This window comes from Pleurodeles waltl, chromosome 7, assembly GCF_031143425.1.
Source record: "Pleurodeles waltl isolate 20211129_DDA chromosome 7, aPleWal1.hap1.20221129, whole genome shotgun sequence".
Lineage (NCBI taxonomy): Eukaryota > Metazoa > Chordata > Amphibia > Caudata > Salamandridae > Pleurodeles > Pleurodeles waltl.
In genome coordinates, this window is record NC_090446.1 from 1,468,783,675 (window position 1) to 1,468,803,260 (window position 19,586).

Genomic DNA, 19,586 nt, shown 5'->3' on the forward strand with positions numbered 1-19,586 from the left:
CTACAGTCCACCTATGCAGTAACACTAATCACATAATATCACATACTTACACTCAAGTGAAGTACTGATTGATGAGATCTACCCTCATGTCTCCACCTTCATCCTCATCACTGTCAGCCTCACTTGGCATCTCAGGAGGCTCACCCATAGCCACTGCTAGCTTCCCCTCATCAGAGATATATGGAATGTTTCTTCTCAGGGCAAGTTTATGGAGCATGCAGCAGGCCACAATGATCTTACACACTTTTGTGGGTGAGTAGAGGAAGGCTCCACCTATCTTGTCAATGGCCCAAAATCTTGTCTTCAGGAGCCCAAAAGCCTGCTCCATGACATGCCGTGTTCTTCCATGTGCCTCATTGAAGCAGACTTTCTCTGGCGTTGTTGGGTTCCTCAACGTGTCAACAACCAGGGACGGTTTGGGCAAGCAGAGTCCTCTGTAAGAAAATGTGACATGTGTGCAACAATGAGTCAAAAGAATTGTCTCACTAGCAGCAGACATAGCATACAAACACACATGACATATGTGAGTTACCAATCAGCGATGCCCTCTCTTGGTGCAGTCATGTCATCTGCTGTGGAATAGCACCGTTCTGCGTGATGAAGGCATCATGGATTGAACCCGGGTACTTGGCACAGGCTTGGAAAATGTATAGGTCCGTCAGACAAACTACTTGGACATTGATGGAATGGTAGTTCTTCCTGTTCCGATAGAGCCTGTTCATTGCTATGCAGTTGAACCAAGGCTACATGGGTACCATCAATGGCTCCCACCATACATGGGATGTGATCCAAACCATTGAAATCTGCCTTCACATGGCCAACATCCTCACATTTAGGAAACCGGATGTGGCTGTCCAGGTGTTTCAACACTGCTGAATGAACATCCTTCAAGACTGAACTAAACATAGCTGGGACATCCCAGCAGTTAGGGCACTGTATTTTGGGAGGACCCTGTGGCCAGGAAGTAAAACACTGACATGGCTTGTTCAATGGGTGATATGCTATTTGGATGATGGATTACTGGCATCAGATCTGGCTCCAACTGGTGACAAAGATCCACGATTGCCTGCCAATCCAGGTGATACAGTATATCGGGATTACGTCCTCCATGGCCTGCAAGTTTGCTAGTGGACGGTACACAAGAGGTTGTCTGATCCTTCTCCTCACAATGTAACTATGTGGGAAAAAAGGAAGTTATGACTGTTTTTTATTGTGTCCCTTGCATATCACATTATACATGTCACATACAAACTGTGACATGTCATGTGAGTCACTGAAAACATGATTCACAGCACTAATCAAGACTAACATTTTCACATTTGTAACACGTTTCCCCTTTGCTTTTCAACATATGTGTACGCATCCTCTATCTAAATAGCAACAATATGTGCATCTAACTTGCAACTCTGACTGATTTAGTTCCCCAAATCCTGGAATGCCAGTGGGGGAGAGGGTGGTAGTTGTGCCCTCAATGATGTTGTCATATATGCTGTACCACATACCAATACATTCACTAAAATGATTGACCTACATGACAGGGCAACACCAGGATAACACTTTTCTAAATTGTGGCACATCTAAAATAGCGTTAAATTACATAGTATGCCTTTAAAATGGAGGGTGCCTGACCTACTCCACTGCACAGTAGGAACCGCCCGCCATTGCCAGTGAAAGTCGTCATGGCGGTAGGCGGATGCTACCACAGGGGATTTTGACATAGAATAACATTGCTGCCTATGGCGGTCTTGGGCCAATGGAAGTACCCTCCAGCAGTGACTGTCGCTTACGTGACCATCTTCTGCTGAATCCCTCAATTGACTCCTGACACTGCTGCCAGCATGACCTCCACTACCTTAGCTGCTGTGTACCACCTCTGGGAGCAATCATGCCTTATCCAACAGGTGATAGGGCCCATGCCTTCTCACCAGAAGAGCTGTAGAATCTTGTAGAGGAGTTCCTTCTCCTGTATGAACAGCTTTATGGTGCACCAGAGGAGCAGGTGAGTGACTCATGTGCGCAATTTTCTGTGTACCTCTACTTATATTAGCTTTAGTCAGCCGAGGCTTAGGCCTAGTTTATCAAATTGTGTCCTCAAAGTTCTGCAGTGGCTGACAGTGTGCAAAATGGTTGAGTCAATGGGCATGTATCTATGTCAAGTGACAGGTTTGGAGTCCTGAGACAATGTGGTGAGTGTGTATTGGGTGTTCCGTAACCCATATTGTGTTGGATGCCCATGACTAGGTGAGGTGCCATGACAGCCACCCCCAGGCAACTCTTGCCATAAAATGTTGTTCATGTGTGGTCACATGTGATTGCATGAGAGCAGGAGGTGTGAATGCATGTTGTATGTGTCAGTTGATTGCTATTTGAGCTCTTTCTGTGTTTGCACAGTGATTTCTGGCCACATCTGGCCTTACTGGGCTATTCTTCTGCAGGTAAGTAATGACTCACAATGCCCCTCAGCTGTGCACATAGACACCCAACGCCAATTGGCTGTAGGCTACATGATGTACTTTAATGCATGTGATTTGTAGGTTATGGTGTTTTGTGTAGGTCTGCCTGCTCAGCCTGCAGAGACCGGGGCCTGTCTATCGTTACTCATAGCAAAAGTTGAGATCTGGTCCATCGATTTCCTTTTACAATGCAAGTGTCACACTGTGTCCACACCCTGTACCCCTGCACAGCTTGCGATGATGCGAAATCATGCCTCACTGCAATTATGCAGTTTACTGAGCCTCTGTCCACTGATTATTATGGGAATATGCAGGGTGGTGATCTGTGACTGATGCGCTCTTATCAACTCTGGCAATGTGTGTCACATAGCCCTAACAGGTTCCTTGATCCCACAGCCCTGTTGTCTCTTTCATTCAGCTCTGATGTGTCATGTGCATGCTCCTTGAATTTTGGACATTGCACATCTGCAAACAGTGTGTTGTAAACTGACCTTGCCCTCGCCACTGTTCTATGCATCCACAGAATGACTGCCTGTGGCAGATTGTTCCGCCACCTCACCGCCAAGACGTGGAACACTCTTCCTATCCACCTGTGACAGACACAGAACCTGCTAACCTTGAGGAGACACCTCAAGACATGGCTGTTCGATCAGTAGCAGCACCCCCCCTCAGCACCTTGAGACCCTCACAGGTGAGTAGTGCGCTTGACAAATGCTATGACTAATCGATTGATTGTCCTGGTGGTCGTCGGTGTGTCATGAGTTATGGCTGCAACTTCCGGTTGCGGCAATATCGGCCAGTCTTCTGGTTGCAGAGATATACACTGGTCAGTGAAGTGATCCTCACTGGCTTGTTGGTCTTTGTTGGTTTGCAGAGTAGTGCCTCCACTCAGAAGGGATATCTTGGGCGATTGGTGAATCCTGGAGGTCCCCTGGGTTTATTGGTGTCAGTCCAGTGTCCAGCTCCTCCTCCGCAGCAATTTTCAGGTCCTGGGTGCAGCAGGCAGGGTTTAGCGCCTTTTCTTGATGCAGCAGGGCCACAGTTCTCTTGCTTTGGATCTTCTTTGGTGCTGGTTTTCTTTGTCCTTTCAAATATAATTTCTTGGTCCAAGGATGCCCACTAAATACTGAATTTAGTGGACATGCTAGGGGAAACCTGGTAGTGTTCAATGGGACAATTACCTTTGGTGGCTCCACCCATTTTAGTGACTACTCCCTGTGGGAAGGGTCACTGCCCTAAACCTAATTGGCTATTTTCCCTCCATTCAAGATGGAAGAAAATAACAAAGAGGGTCCACCTCGCAGGCAACACCTTATGGGTGGTGAATGCCAGGTGAGGCCACTCACTCTACCCTTTGTGTGGTTTCCCTCCTTTGCTCCCACTAAAAGTGGTGGTTTGCAAAGAGGGAGGCCATCTGCTGCTAACAGCAGGCCTGGGGTCGAGTTTCAAGGGCAGTAGCCCTTTGGAAGTTCACTGCCAAGGCAGTGCACATTCCTGAGGGAGAGTGTGTAAGCTCCTTCACCCAGGAAGGGCATTGTTTTACAAACCAGAGAGACAGGGCTCTCCCCCAAGGTTTGTATATTGGCTGTCTGGAGGTGTCAGGCTGGCTGGAACCACTCAGCAACCATGCCAGAATAGTTCGCTTTTGCAGGGGCCACCTCTAAGGTACATTTTTTAATAAATCCAGTACTGATACCAGTTTGTATTTATCATTCTGAGTTGTTTGATACCAAACAACCCAGGGTTCAGAGTAGCCATTATGTAGCTGGGAAACTCGTGTTGACCATTGTCCAGCACATATATTAAAATTACTGCTCTGTTCACTCACTACGTCCCAGGTTTCGCTAGGACATAGTGGGGGCATATTGCTCATTCAGTTATGCCCTCACATAGCATATGGTGCACCCTGCCTTAGGGCTGTAAGGCCTGCCAGAGGGGTGTTTTACCCATAGTAAATGCAGTGTGTGGTGGACAGGGCACACAGGCAGTGTACCATGTTGAGCTTGCATTTTAGGTTTGCACTGGGACACTAAGCCAGCTATGGCAGTGCTGGGTGCATCTGGATGCATGGCCCTAGAGGGTGGCACAATCAGTGCTGCTGCCCCCAGAGGCCTACCCTTAGTACCCCATGCCCTGGGTACCTAAACTCCTTTTACTAGGGACTTATAGTGGTAGCTAAAGGTGTATCTAATTACCTTTGCAATGTTTTTAAGGAAAAAACACTGGCACTGGGAACTTGGTTAACAGTATCCTAGTGCACTCCAGTCCAAGCTGCATTAAAAAATAAGGCAAAAAGTGGGGGGGGGGAAGGTACTGCAACAAGGTGCCAGTTTCCCACACAAGGCAAATTTGTGCCTGACCCTTTGCCTGGTGACTAAGTGAGGGACATACTGCTCCCCCTGACAATGTGGGATGTGTCATGTGTCACAGATCATCTGGGATCAAATTGGTGTGATGTGCTCATCCTTTTGGACCGGAGTCCTAGGACTAAACTATGGGGAGCCCTCAATTCAATTGCGCTGCAGGGAACGCATATGATTGTTGTTAGAAATGGGGTCTTTGGTTGGCAGTCAGGTTACCCCCTGTCCAAGCAAGGACCCTCACTCTAGTCTGGGTAAGTCACACACAATCCAAATGATCCTGTGCCCACCCTCTGGTAGCTTAGCACTGAGCAGTCAGGCTTAACTTTGAAGGCAATGTGTAAAGTATTTGTGCAATAAATCATACAATAACACAATATAGCACCACAAAAATACACCACACAGTATTTAGAAAAAATTTATAATATTTATCTGGTTAAATGCAGGTCAAATCGATCAAAGATGCAATAAGTAAATGTAGCGATATCACTGAAAAGTGATATAAAGGCCCTCATTACAACCCTGGCAATCGGTGTTAAAGTGGCGGTAATACCACCAACAGGCCAGCGGTAAAAATAATGGAATCACGACCATGGCGGAAACTGCCAACATAGACAGCCACTTTAACACTCAGACCGCCACAGCAGTAGAACAAACACCGCGGCGGTAACCGCCAACAGACAGGCGGAAGACAAAGTACCGCCCACAGTATTTCAACACGCCTATCCGCCACCTTTTCCGGGGCGGAACCAACGCTATCAAAAGCATGGCAGAAACAGTACACAGAAGGGAAAACACTCACCTCTCGATACCCAACGAGGAACCAGGATGCCATGGAGCCTGAACTACAGGTGTTACCTATGCTGCTCTTCCTCCTGCTCTATCAGGAGCAGGACAGACGCCGTCGACGACCACGGTGAGTACTGCACCTACAACACAGGGAAGGGGGGAAGAGAGTGACACACACACGCAACACGCAATACCCCCACCCCCACCCTCACCCACAACACCATACACACAAATACATGCAGCAACATTACATATACATCCCCCACCCCCTGGAAGAACAAAAGGACAAAAGGAAATGATTGTAACCAGTGTAATCATGAAAAATCTGATAGTTAAAAATCTAAATTCAGTATATACAAATATGTACACCAACTACACAAGTCCGGATAGTGTACCAATCATTGTCCGTGGACCACTGGTCCCAAAATGCATGGGTGAAGCCCACACTAGATACCTGACTGGAAACAGAGAGAACACTGCTGCAGAATCAGACCGAAAATATACAGGCACCTCAGGGGAAGGGGAAGGGGGGCACCTCAGCCAGATGAACGCACAACGCCACTGCTACACGAGGGGGCTCCAGGCCCATTGCTGTATCCTGGGGAGTGCAAAGCTACAGTCTTTCAAGTCCCTCCAGTGGGTGGTTTGCCCACTGCTTTATCCCAGGGAGTGCAAAGCCACAGTCTCTCAAGTCTCTCCAGTGGGTGGTTTGCCCACTGCTTTATCTTGGGGAGTGCAAAGCCACCGTCTCTCAAGTCTCTCCAGTGGGTGGTTTGCCCACTGCATTATCCTGGGGAGTGCAAAGCCACAATCTCTTAAGTGGATGTCATTCTCCACTGGTTCTGGATGGAGCCTGGTGCCCAGAGTGCGTCATCCTGCCAAGGACTGAGGAAGGGGATGTCATCCTCCACTGGTTCTGGAGTGGGCCTGGTGCCCAGAGTGCTTCATCCTGCCAAGGATTGAGGTAGTGGATGTATCTCTCCACTGGTTCTGGAGGGGGCATGGTGCCCAGAGTGCTTCATCCTGCCAAGGACTGAGGAAGTGGATATCATTCTCCACTGGTTCTGGAGGGGGCCTGGTGCCCAGAGTGCTTCATCCTGCCAAGGACTGTGGTAGTGGATGTATCTCTCCACTGGTTCTGGAGGGGGCATGGTGCCCAGAGTGCTTCATCCTGCCAAGGACTGAGGTAGTGGATGTCATTCTCCACTGGTTCTGGAGGGGGCCTGGTGCCCAGAGTGCTTCATCCTGCCAAGGACTGAGGTAGTGGATGTATCTCTCCACTGGTTCTGGAGAGGGCATGGTGCCCAGAGTGCTTCATCGTGCCAAAGACTGAGGTAGCGGATGCCATTCTCCACTGGTTCTGGAGGGGGCCTGGTGCCCAGAGTGCTTCATCCTGCCAAGGACTGTGGTAGTGGATGTATCTCTCCACTGGTTCTGGAGGGGGCCTGGTGCCCAGAGTGCTTCATCCTGCCAAGGACTGAGGTAGTGGATGTATCTCTCCACTGGTTCTGGAGGGGGCATGGTGCCCAGAGTGCTTCATCCTGCCAAGGACTTAGGTAGTTGATGTATCTCTCCACTGGTTCTGGAGGGGGCATGGTGCCCAGAGTGCTCCACGTGCAGTGTGGCTGGTACAATTCCCTCAACTGGGTGTGTGTGCCATGAGATTGGCGAGGTACAGGTAGCATGATACGCCATGGAGGCAGCGACATACCCCACACTGCTGCAGCTTCGCCTTCCACCTGTAGGTGCAAACAGTGATGGAAGTCATGCCTCATGGAAGCTGCCCAGGGTCCAGGAACTCTCCTCCAGGCTCGGACGACTGACCACTGGGGATGGTAGCCATGTCAGCAGTAGTGCCACTGTCTGAGTACGTCGCGGGGCCGGTGGCAGTGCTTGCGGCAGTGTCTGTGGTGGTGGTGCTTGCGGCGGTGTCTGTGGCGGCGGTGCTGGTGGCGGTGCATGGGTCAGCACCTGCTGAGGGACACAGCAGGACGTCCCGTGCAGCCTCAGACGGCTGCCCACTGGGGAAGAGGCTGGGGACTGTCGCTGAGGCTGTAGATGTGCCGGTGGCGGTGCAGGTGGTGGTTGTGGTGGCGGGGCAGCTAGCGGTGTTCGCCACCGTACAGGTTAGCATGGTCGTGGACAGAAGGTGTGACACTGGTCCCTCAGTCCGTGCCATCATGCCCTCTCCTAACCTGCTCTTCTGCTTTTGGCCCTTTCCCACCTTTGACGGTGCTGCAGTTGTCTTGCCACTATCCCCTTTTGTTTTTGCTGAGCCCTTGGTGGCTGGTAGTTTCGGTTTCTCCCTCCGGGATGTGGGCACCTTTTTCACCTTGGCAGGTGGCGGAATGTCCTTGCCCTCGCTACATGGCACACTGGCAGCCCTGATGGGTGGCGCACTCGATGAGCCTGCAGTTGCTGGCACCACTGTGCCTGGGTATTTGGTGGCTGAGGTGCTGGGCTGGGACCTGGAAAGCCTGGCCCTCGGAGAAGGACAGGGGGGGAGGTGAAGGGAAGAGGTCAAGGGTTGCCAGGAAAAGTTTTTTAGACACACTGGGACGGGAAGATGGAGGGGGTTTGGGAGTGGAGGAAGAGGTAGTGATTGTAGGAGGTGTACGTCTGCTGAATTTGGGTGAAGGTGCATGGGCCGGAGGCTGTTGTGAGGTGGATGGCTGTTGGGTGGGTGTGTGCCTGCATTTGTGTAGTTTGGGAGGAGGGCTCACAGACACACTGGGAGAGGACAAAGGGGATGTGTGAATGGTAGTGGGATGGTGATTGCATGTGAGCGGTGTGTGGTGATGGGCTTGCTGGTGATGGAGGTAGTGGATGAGGATGTAGTGCATGCAGGTGTGAGTGGAGACGAGACAGGGAAGGAGGCGGAGGACATGGAGGAGGGGGACGCAGTGGAGGCTGTGGATGTTGCTTTGTCTGCATGGGGATGGTGCTTGTGTGAGTGCCTGTGGGATGTGTGATGCTTATGTTTGCCTGAGCCACTCTTGTGTGTTGATGTGTGTGAATGCTGGTCTGATGGTGTGCTTAGGATAGGCTGAGGTACAGGGGATTGGGTCTGGGTGGAGGAAGTTGGAGGGGGGAGGCTGGACACAGGGACAATGGCTGACATCAGTGCTGAGGCCAGAGCCTGAAATGCTCTCTGTTGGGCCACCTGCCCAGAATGAATGCCCTCCAGGTATTCATTTGTTTGTTGCAAATGCCTCTCAACACGCTGGATGGCATTCAAAATGGTAGATTGCCCAACAGTGAGGGATCTTAGGAGGTCAATAGCCTCCTCACTGAGGGCAGCAGGGCTGACTGGGGCAGGGTCTGAGGTGCCTGGGGCGATGGAGATGCACACCCTCCTGGGTGAGCGGGCACGGGACACACGCTGAGGGGCTGCTGTGAGGGCGGAGCTGGTAGCGGGGGTGGCGGCTGTACCTGTTGATGCAGTGGGCACAGAGGTGCCCGCCACCGCAAGGGAGCTCCCATCAGAGGAGGAGTCGCTGTCACTGGTGTCTGCTCCTGTCCCCGCCGTGGAGCTCCCCTCGCCCTCCGTCCCACTGCTGGCTTCAGACTCCATTGCTTCACCCTCCAGGGCCAAGTGGGTTGCAGCTCCCTCCTGCTCCGGTGCCAATGCTCCTCCGCCTGATGATGCTATTGCACACAAGAACAGGGAGACCACAAAAAGGGGGGAGAGACAGAAGAAAAACATGTTCAGTGCATGCAACACCACTACCGTTGGCGGACACAGTTCCTAGAAATTTTACCTGACCATGGGGTACGAGGCCTAAGCCCAATTGCTGCACACCTGGAAGTCACATGAGCCTGACTAGGCGTAGATGGCTCTTACCACTAGTGGGGTTGGGGTGCCACATAGCCTGCCTCACAAGGGACCTTGCCTACCAAGTTCGCAATGGCATAGGGGAACCCACTGCTCACCTCCCCCCCCAGACACCTTGTTATGCATGCAGAGTCAGCTGAATGAGAGTGTACTCACCCCCTTGTGGCTGCTGTGATGCCCTCAAGCACCCATCCAACTCCGGATACGCCACCGCCAGGATCCGGGACATCATGGTGCAATGGGCACCCCTTCCACGTTGGGAGGTCATCGCCAGCTGGGCCTCCGCCGTCTTCTTGCTCCAGCAGCGCAGGTCCTCCCATGTTTTACAGCAGTGGGTGCTCCATCTGTGGTAGACCCCGAGGGTCCAGACGTCCTTGGCGTTGGCACGCCAAATACCCTTCTTCTGATGGGCGCTGACCTAGAGGAATGGTACAGGGGGAAAGGAAATTACTCACCCGTCCGGACCGTCATACTCATTGCCCACCAGTTCCCACCCATGCCCTGACGCACATGCAGGCCTCAGCCCCCCCCATGTATCTTCCATCCACACCACTCAAAGCAGGCATTGCCCATGCAGCATGCTCACAGTGTACTCACCTGTTTGTCTGGAGGACCGTACAGTTGCGTGTACTGGGGAGGACCCCATCCACTAGTTCCTCCAACTCCTCCGAAGTGAAGGCAGGGGCCCTTTCCCCAGACACTGTAGCTATCGTTGCTTCCAGACACAGGCCACAGCAGCACTTGCAGTGTAGGTCCTCTCCTGTTGAAGGTCAGGTATCAAGTGAGTGAACAGACAGAAAATGGCGGTCACGTCCACTGCGGTGCTTACCGTCACCTCCGGCGTACATCGTAATTGGCTCCTGGGACCCATATGGCCCAATGTTAACCAATGCAGAATTGCGCCGCGGTCTTCGACCGCCCACCGTGACGGTGTACAACGCCAGCACAGTTACCTCATATCCCCTTGTCCCACCTTACAGGTCAGGCAGCCGCCATTTCAGGGGGCCACATGGGATGGATAAAAACTGCGTCACACCTATCTAGGCCGGGAATACAGACAGATACCGGCACATTGCGGATTATTAACATTTCTGCAAATAACACATTGTGATACCTCAGTGTTGGATGACTCTCTGCTCGCTGTTCTCCTCCATAGGGCACGTCTGCTGGGGCAGGTGATGAGATGGAGGCATCCTCCGGTGTACAGACCTCTGGTGGACCTGTCGACAATGGAAGAGAGACACATCATAATCACATACAGACTTGATGGTGCAACAATCCTGGAACTGTGTGCCCAGTTGGAGCCCGACCTGATGTCAGCTATCCGCCATCCCACAGGGATACCTCCTCTAGTGCAGGTCCTGTCTGTACTCCATTTCCTGGCCAGTGGGTCTTTTAAAACAACAGTGGCCATGGCATCAGGGATGTCCCAGACAATGTTCTCTAACGTGTTGTCTAGAGTGTTGTCTGCCCTGCTGAAACACATGAGCAGCTACATTGTTTCCCTCAGGTGGAGGATTTGCCCACAGTTAAAGGTGACTTCTATGCCCTGGGACATATCCCCACCATCATTGGTGCCATGGATGGTACACATGTGGCATTTGTCCCCCCTGCAGGAATGAACAGGTGTATAGAAACCGGAAAAGCTACCATTCAATGAATGTGCAGACGGTGTGTTTGGCAGACCAGTACATCTCCCACGTGAATGCCAAGTATCCTGGCTCAGTGCATGACGCTTACATTTTGAGAAATAGCAGCATCCCTTATGTGATGGCGCAACTCCTGAGGCACCATGTGTGGCTAATACGTGAGGCCAAGGTCCCAATACAGTTGACAAAGGTGTCTGGGTATGGGGTTGTCCCTAAGGGTTAGTGTGTGTCTAACAGTTGTTGCTCGACATTTGCAGGTGACTCTGGTTACCCCAACCTGTCATGGCTACTAATCCCAGTGAGGAATCCCAGGACAAGGGCAGGGGAACGCTACAATGAGGCACATGGGCGAACTAGGAAGATAATAGAACGCACCTTCGGCCTCCTGAAGGCCAGATTCGGGTGCCTCCATCTGGCAGGTGGTTCCCTATACTACTCACCGAAGAAGGTGTGCCAGATAATCATGGCCTGCTGTATGCTGCACAACCTGGCTTTGCGATGCCAGGTGCCTTTTCTGCAGGAGGAAGGGCCAGATGGTGGTCTTGTGGCAGCTGTGGAGCCTGTGGACAGTGAAGAAGAGGAGGCAGAAGAAGAGGATATCGACAACCGAAACAACATCATCATGCAATACTTCCAGTGAGACACAGGTAAGATGTCACTGCTTCCCACATCTCATACTATTGTTGGAGCTAGCATAAGTCTGTCATTTTCACTCAGTGTATGGACCCTGACTTGTCACTTTGACTTTCCATTTCACAGATCTGGGTCCCACTTTGTGTCCTCTGCTATGTTTACTCCTGGCCTACAGCTCTGTTACATTGGTATGTGAGCAAGTAAATTGACATTGCTATATTCCATAGATATTGCAATTACACATTTGTGAAAGCACAGACTGACTCCAGATTGTTTTGTGATTGAAGTGTGTTTATTCCTGTGCAAATAAGTGGAGGGGGTTGTAAAATGGGCTGTGGTGATGGTGGAGGTATGTCCATGGCAGAGTCCAGTCTATTTGTTTCACAGATGCATTGACCAAAGGGGCATAGGAATGAGAGCAATGGCAGTTTAAGGATGGACAGGATGACATTGTGGGACAGAAGGGTGACATTCAGGGGGGGTCTTATTTCCTGGCAGGGGTCTTGGCAATGTTCTCTGTCTTGTTCGTGGATCTCAGGGACCGTTTGCAGGGTGGTTCTCCATCTGCAGGGGGTGGGGTGCTGGTGGGCTGTTGTTCCTGTGGCGGTGCCTGCTGTCCACTAGCGCCGGTGGAGGTGGAGGGCTGTTCATCATCCAGGCTAGTGTCAGGGGCCCATTGGTGTGCCACTGTGTCCCTCCTGGTGTTGAGAAGGTCTGCCAGCACCCCTGCAATGGTAACCAGGGTGGTATTGATGGACTTCAAGCCCTCCCAAATCCCCAGGTAGTGTTCCTCCTGCAGTCGCTGGGTCTCCTGAAACTTGGCCAGTACCGTGCCCATGGTCTCCTGGGAATGGTGGTAAGCTCCCATGATGTTGGAGAGTGCCTCATGGAGAGTGGGTTCCCTGGGCCTGTCCTCCCAGCTTCCCTGTTATCCTGTGCCTATGTCCCCTGAACCGTGTGCCCACTACCACTGCCCCAGGTCCCTGATCGTCCTGTGTTAGTGGGTTTGCCTGGGTTCCCTGTAGTGGTGGACAAACTGATGACTGACGTGTCCTGAGGACTGAGGGATGGGCCCGCTGGGTGGGTGCTGTGCTGGTGTTTCCTGATGGGGGAGGCTCTGTGGTGGTTTTTGACTGTATCAGGGGAACCAACTGTCCCGAGGTCCCTGATGGGTCGGGCTGGTCATCTTGATCCAGGCATGCAGAGCTGCTGTCATCACTGTGGGTCTCTTCTGTGGGGGGACTGGATATGTCTGGCACCTCCTGTCCGGTGACGTTGGGCATGTGTCCTGTTGGGGTGTAAATGCATAGTTATTGTATGTGTGTGTGCCATCTTGTGCAATGGGTGAGTGACCCTCTACTCCTGTGCTTGCATTATTGGCTTGGTCCTTGTGCGATTGGTGATTTTGGGACATGAGTGAGTCTCTGTACTGGACATGCTTTGGTGATGGGTGTCCATGCATTGATGTTACATGCAGGGCTTGGTTTTGGGATGTGTGGGTTGTGTTAGTGGGGTATCTGTGGGTTGTTGGGTGATGGGTGTGAGGGTAAGGGTGGCGGTATGTGATGGCATGCAGGTGGGGTGTGGGGGATAAAGTAGTAAAGATTTGCCTTACCAGAGTCCAGTCCTCCTGCTACTCCTGCAAGGCCCTCAGGATGCATAGTTGCCAAGACTTGCTCCTCCCATGTTGTTAGTTGTGGGGGAGGAGGTGGGGGTCCACCGCCAGTCCTCTGTATAGCAATCTGGTGTCTGGATAACACGGAACGTACCTTCCCCCGTAGGTTGTTCCACCTATTCCTGATGTCATCCTGTGTTCTTGAATGCTGTCCCACTGCATTGACCCTGTCAACAATTCTGCGCCATAGCTCCATCTTCCTTGCAATGGATGTCTGCTGCACCTGTGATACGAATAGCTCTGGCTTTACCCGGACGATTTCCTCCACCATGACCCTGAGCTCCTCCTTAGACAACCTGGGGTGTCTTTGAGGTGCCATAATGTGGTGTGGGTGATGTGTTGGTGTGTGTTGTTTGAGGTGCGTGGATGTTATGTAAGTGATGGTGTTGTGTGCCTGTGGATGCTGGTGTTGTTTTAGGTAGTCTCTCTCTCTGGCCTTCTTTCTAAATTTTGGTAGTAAAGGTTTGTGGGGATGTGGGTGTGTGTTTTATATTGGATTGGGTGTGTGGGTGTGGTGTGTGTATGTGTATCAGGTGTGTGTATTTCAAATTGTCAAATGTGGTTGTGTTTTGTAAGTGTGTGTGTATTTTGAGCGCGGCGGTGTGTAACCGCCAATGGATTACCGCGGTTGAATGACCGCCGCGTTGATTCCTGGGTCGTGATAGTGTGGGTGTATTCCTGTTGGCGTGACGGTGTCGGTTTTGGTATCGCCAGTTCATCACTGACCTTTGGTGTGGCAGACTTGTGTGGGTGTCTGTATTGTGGCAGATTCCGAGCTGTGGGTCGTAATACCTGTAGCGGAATTCCGCAGCCGCAGCGGTATGTTGGCGGTCTTCTGCACGGCAGAAAGCCAGGGATGTAATGAGGGCCAAAGTGTCTTAAGTCTTTTAAAAGCAAACAGTTACGAGTTCCATAGGATATAATGGACTTGTAATACGGCTGGTGGTATATCCATCACTTTACCGTCACTTTTGGGACGGATTAACACCTCCTCCAAAGTTGTAATAACCCCCAAAGTCTCTTTCAAGCACAAACTACCTAGTTCGCGTGAAAAATCTATGCAAAGAACCGCAGAGGAGGAGATGCGTGGAAACAAAGCGGTGTGCATCGATTTCTCAGGCCGCACACGACGATGCATCATTTAGGGGGTCATTCTGACCCCGGCAGTCATGGACCGCCGGGGCCAGGGTTGGCGGGAGCACCGCCAACAGGCTGGCGGTGCCCCGCAGGGCATTCTGACCGCGGCGGTTTGGCCACGGTCAGATGCGGAAAACCGCCGGTCTCCCGCCGGTTTTCCTCTGCCCAAATGAATCCTCCATCCATACCGCCATCCTGTTCCTGGCGGTTCGCCCGCCAGGAACAGGATGGCGGTATGGGGTGTCGTGGGGCCCCAATGGCATGGGCACTGCAGGGGCCCCCGTAAGAGGGCCCCACTTTGTATTTCAGTGTCTGCTATGCAGACACTGAAATACGCGACGGGTGCCACTGCACCCGTCGCACCTTCCCACTCCGCCTGCTCAATTCTGAGCCGGCGTCCTCGTGGGAAGGGTGTTTTGCACTGGGCTGGCGGGCGGCCTTTTGGCGGTCGCCCGCCAGCCCAGTGCAAAACCCAAAATACCCTCAGCGGTCTTTCGACCGCGGAGTGGTATTTTGGAGGGGGGAACTCTGGCGGGCGGCCTCCGCCGCCCGCCAGTGTGAGAATCACCCCCTTAGTTTCCACGCAGGGGCGGCTGTGCGTCAATTTCCAGTCCTCGATCGTGGATCTTCTTCGGGTTGCAGGGTTTTCAGGCGCCCCGAGGACGATGCATGGTTACCGGCGCTGCTAGGATGAAGTCACAGGAGCTGTGTCGATCCAGTAGGCATTGCATCCAATTTTCTACTGCATGGCAGGTGCTGTGTCGATTCCTCTCTGGAAGTCAGGCTGCGTCGTTCCGGCTCAGCTATGCATCGATCCAGTGAGGTCGTGCTTCGAAGTTCCGGTCGCTACGCTGGCGCTGCGTCGATCTTCTCGTTGCGAAGTTGTGCTGCGTCGTTCTGGTTCAGCGTGCGGTGAAATTTTCACTGCGATGCAGGCTGTACGTCATTTCTGGCAGGCTGTGCGTCGGATTTCACCGCACAAGGAGTCCTTCTTGTAGAGATGAAGGGCCAGATGCAGCTGTTTGCGACTCGCAAACGGCGAAAAACGCCGTTTGCGACTCGCAAACGTGTGTTTGCTATGCAGAAATGCATTTTACGAGTCGGAACCGAATCGCAAAATGCATTTCCGAGTCGCAAATAGGAATCCTATTTGCGAGTCGCAGTGGTATGCAATTCCAATGGAGTCGCAGTTACCATCCACTTGAAGTGGATGGTAACCCACTCGCAAACAGGAAGGGGTCCCCATGGGACCCCTTCCCCTTTGTGACTGGACCCACAATTATTTTTTCAGGGCAGGCAGTGGTCCAAGGGACCACTACCTGCCCTGAAAAAATCCGAAACTAAAGGTTTCTTTTTTTTTTCTAAGTGCAGCTCGTTTTCCTTTAAGGAAAACGGGCTACACTTGGAAAAAAAAAACCTGCTTTATATAAAAGCAGTCACGGACATGGAGGTCTGCTGTTCCCAGCAGGCCTCCATCCACGTGAGTGCCCAGAGTCGCTATGGGGGCGCAAATTGCGACCCACCTCATTAATTTTCATGAGGTGGGTCTTTGCGACCCCATAGCGACTCGCAGAAGGTGTCTGAGACACCTTTCTGCATATGGTTTTGCGACTCGGAAATTGCGAGTCGCTCGGAGTCGCAATTTCCGAGTCGCAAAACCTAGTTTTGCTACATCTGGCCCGAAGTCTTTTTGGACCTGGGACTTCAGGGAACAGGAGACAAGCTTTATCTAAGCCCTTCGAGAGCACTTCTTCACCACAGCCAGAGAGCAGCAAGACAGCAGGGCAACAGCAAGGCAGCAGTCCTTCACTGAAAGCAGACAGGTGAGTCCTTTGAGCAGCCAGGCAAGTCTTCTTGGAGGGATGCAGGTTCTGTTTCTCTTCTCCAGGAAGTGTCTGAGTTGGTAGGGGCAGAGGCCCTGTTTTCATACCCAAATGTGCCTTTGAAGATGGGGAGACTTCAAAGAGTAGCTCAGAAGTGCACCAGGTCGCCTTTTAGTTCAATCCTGTCTGCCAGGGCCCCAGTAGGGGGTGTGGCAGTCCTTTGTGTGGGAGCAGGCCCTCAACCCTCCCAGCCCAGGAAGACCCATTCAAAATGCAGATTTATGCAAGTGAGGCTGAGTATCCTGTGTTTGGGGTGTGTCTGAGTGAATGCAGAAGGAGCTATCAACTAAACCCAGCCAGACGTGAATTCTAAGGCACAGAAAGATTTAAGTGCAGAGAAATGCTCCCTTTCTAAAAGTGGCATTTCTAAAATAGTAATATTAAATCCAACTTCACCAGTCAGCAGGATTTTGTATCACCATTCTGGCCATACTAAACATGACCTTCCCACTCCTTTCAGATCAGCAGCTACCACTCAAACAATATATGAGGGCAGCCCCAATGTTAGCCTATGAAGGGAGCAGGCCTCACAGCAGTGTAAAAACGAATTTAGGGGTTTTACACTACCTGGACATGTAAATTACACAGGTACCTGTCCTGACTTTTACCTACACAGCAACCTGCCCTAGGGGTTACCCAGTGCACACCTTAGGGGTGACTTATATGTAGAAAAGTTTTTTTTTAGGCTTGGCAAGTACTTTTAAATGCCCAGTTGAATTGGCAGTGAAACTGCACACACAGGCCTTGGGCCTGAGAAAAGGTTAAGGGGCTACTTAAGTGGGTGGCACAATCAGTGCTGCAGGCCCACTAGTAACTTTTAATCTACAGGCCCTGGGCACATATAGTGCACTCTACTAGGGACCTATAAGTCAATTAAAATAGCCCAATTGGGTATGATCCAATGTTACCATGTTTAAAGGGAGAGAGCATATGCACTTTAGCACTGGTTAGCAGTGGTAAAGTGTGCAGAGTCTAAAAACCAGCAAAAACTGTATCTCAAAAGTGGAGGGAGGCAGGCAAAAAGTTAGGGGATGTCCACCCTAAGGCTGTCAGGTTCTAAAAATTGTGTTTAGTATACAAATATTCAGCTTTACCTACTCTGGTGGGTGTTAGTTTCCACCAACAGATCACTCCTCCTAAATGTCACAGTCCAAAGGTAGGTAGGATGTGGCTCATTGTCCACTGCCATGTGTTTGGGGATATTTGTATTTTGACATCTGCAATCCATTGGCAGGTTTTCTCCATTGTATGCTGGGTGCTGGTGCCTCTCAGTAGTCTGTGATGCATGGGTGTCCATCATTTATCATCATGGCAAAATATTGGCAGTTGTAGTAAACTACTTTCCCATGGTAAGTGAGGAATGTGATGTGTCATCAGTGTAGCCAACATTCCAGTTGCCTACATGTCTGCTTGTGCTTCATTCCCAATAGGATACATAACTATGCATTAGATGTAGATGCAGATGGGATGATGTCTTGAATCTCTCAGATATATGTCCATGGGAGCCTGTTGTCGTAAAGGTACTTCTGCAATGGTTGTCCATTTACGGTGATGACCCAGACAGGACTGTGTCACCATCATATGTTGTCAGACAGACACATTCATGCCTCATAGTATGTCATCAGTCATGTGTAACTGCAGTAGCCATGATGGACATGACAGGTAGGGCCAGGGTATGGCTTCACTTCATGATCATTTGTACCCTTGATGTGGAATGTTGGTTGTAGGTGCACAACACCTGTGTGTTGATTTTGGAATTTAACAGTGACTTTTGGGATGCATCGCTGGATAGACTTGCAGTGATGTTCACATGTGTTGGCCTCAGGGATTCATCCACAGACAGATGTCATACTTTCCATGTCTGATATGTGGGCATTGATGTAGCTTCTCATTGTACAGAATTTGGTGTTCTTCAGCTAGTGGTAGCAAAGCCTGTGTCCCTCCTTCCTGCATGGTACAGTTGTCTACTACAAATACACTCAGAAGTAAACATTACAATGGGTTTGAGACATTGGTGGGGGCTATCCTGGACCTTACAGGACCATTTTATGTATTCTGGAGACATCTCTCCACGATGTTTAGGTCCTTGCAACAACAAATGTGGGGCACATCTGAGTGGCCTTGCCACTACCTCCCAGACTCATTTTAGGTAGGTGTCACTTGTAGGACTGTACATTGTTGGGATATGTCCATTGTGACATGGATGTTTCCATGAATCCTAATCCATGTATGGCATGTTATTACCAGTGTTGTCTGCATTTCCTTAGCAACATCTGTTATTGTTGATATATTACATCAGTGTAAGTTGGATGTGTGAATAGGTTTGTGTCTGTGTAATTGGTAGATTACCTTACAATGGGATATAATTGTTGACTACTGGTTCACTGGGGTGTGCTGTATGTGGCACAGGTTTGGAGTGGAGTGGTCACCTAGTTGTGGTATGGTTAGTGTGGTAGTTAGTCTTCATCCATGCTATTGTAGTTGTCTGAGACCAAGATTTGCTTTTGTGTTACCTTTATAATCCCTGATGGCATGCAAGGTTTTGTATTGGCAGATGATGGTACAAATTTGCTGGCACTTCATGCAGGGGACCATTTGACATGATCGTATGTTGTGTCTCTCAGATTTGTGAGTGCTTTCATGTCCATGTTATGACCCTACTTCACTTCCTTTTGGCAGCATCAGCACCAGCAGGCGAAGGAGATGGGGCTGAGCCGAGTGGAAAAGCATCTGGCCACGGAATCTCTGGTCAACACACCACTGACACAGAGGGACCCAGTTGCCCAGAGGGTGAGGTGAGTGCCACGGGGGAGACTGGATCTGCATCTACATCTTCAGATTCCTATTCCAGTGGCCACTCCCTAGCGTGGCAGACACACTGGGGACCACCCCACTGCTATATTTGTCTGCCGCCCCGTTCTATCACCACCTTCCCTGTTGTTCCCCACCCAGTTGGCTTTGCCTGCTCACACAAGAGGGTGGGTATGTCGTTTGCCACAGGCACCTTTACCCCAGCCCATTCTACCTCTGCTGCCCTTGGCAAGAAGACTATTAACCTCCTGAGGTCGTTCTCTTCAGGCTCTGGCCTCCACACTGATGACAGCCAGTCACACCTTGTCTTCCGTCCCCCCTCCACCCTTCTCTTCCCAGTCCAAATCCCCTCTTCTCGACC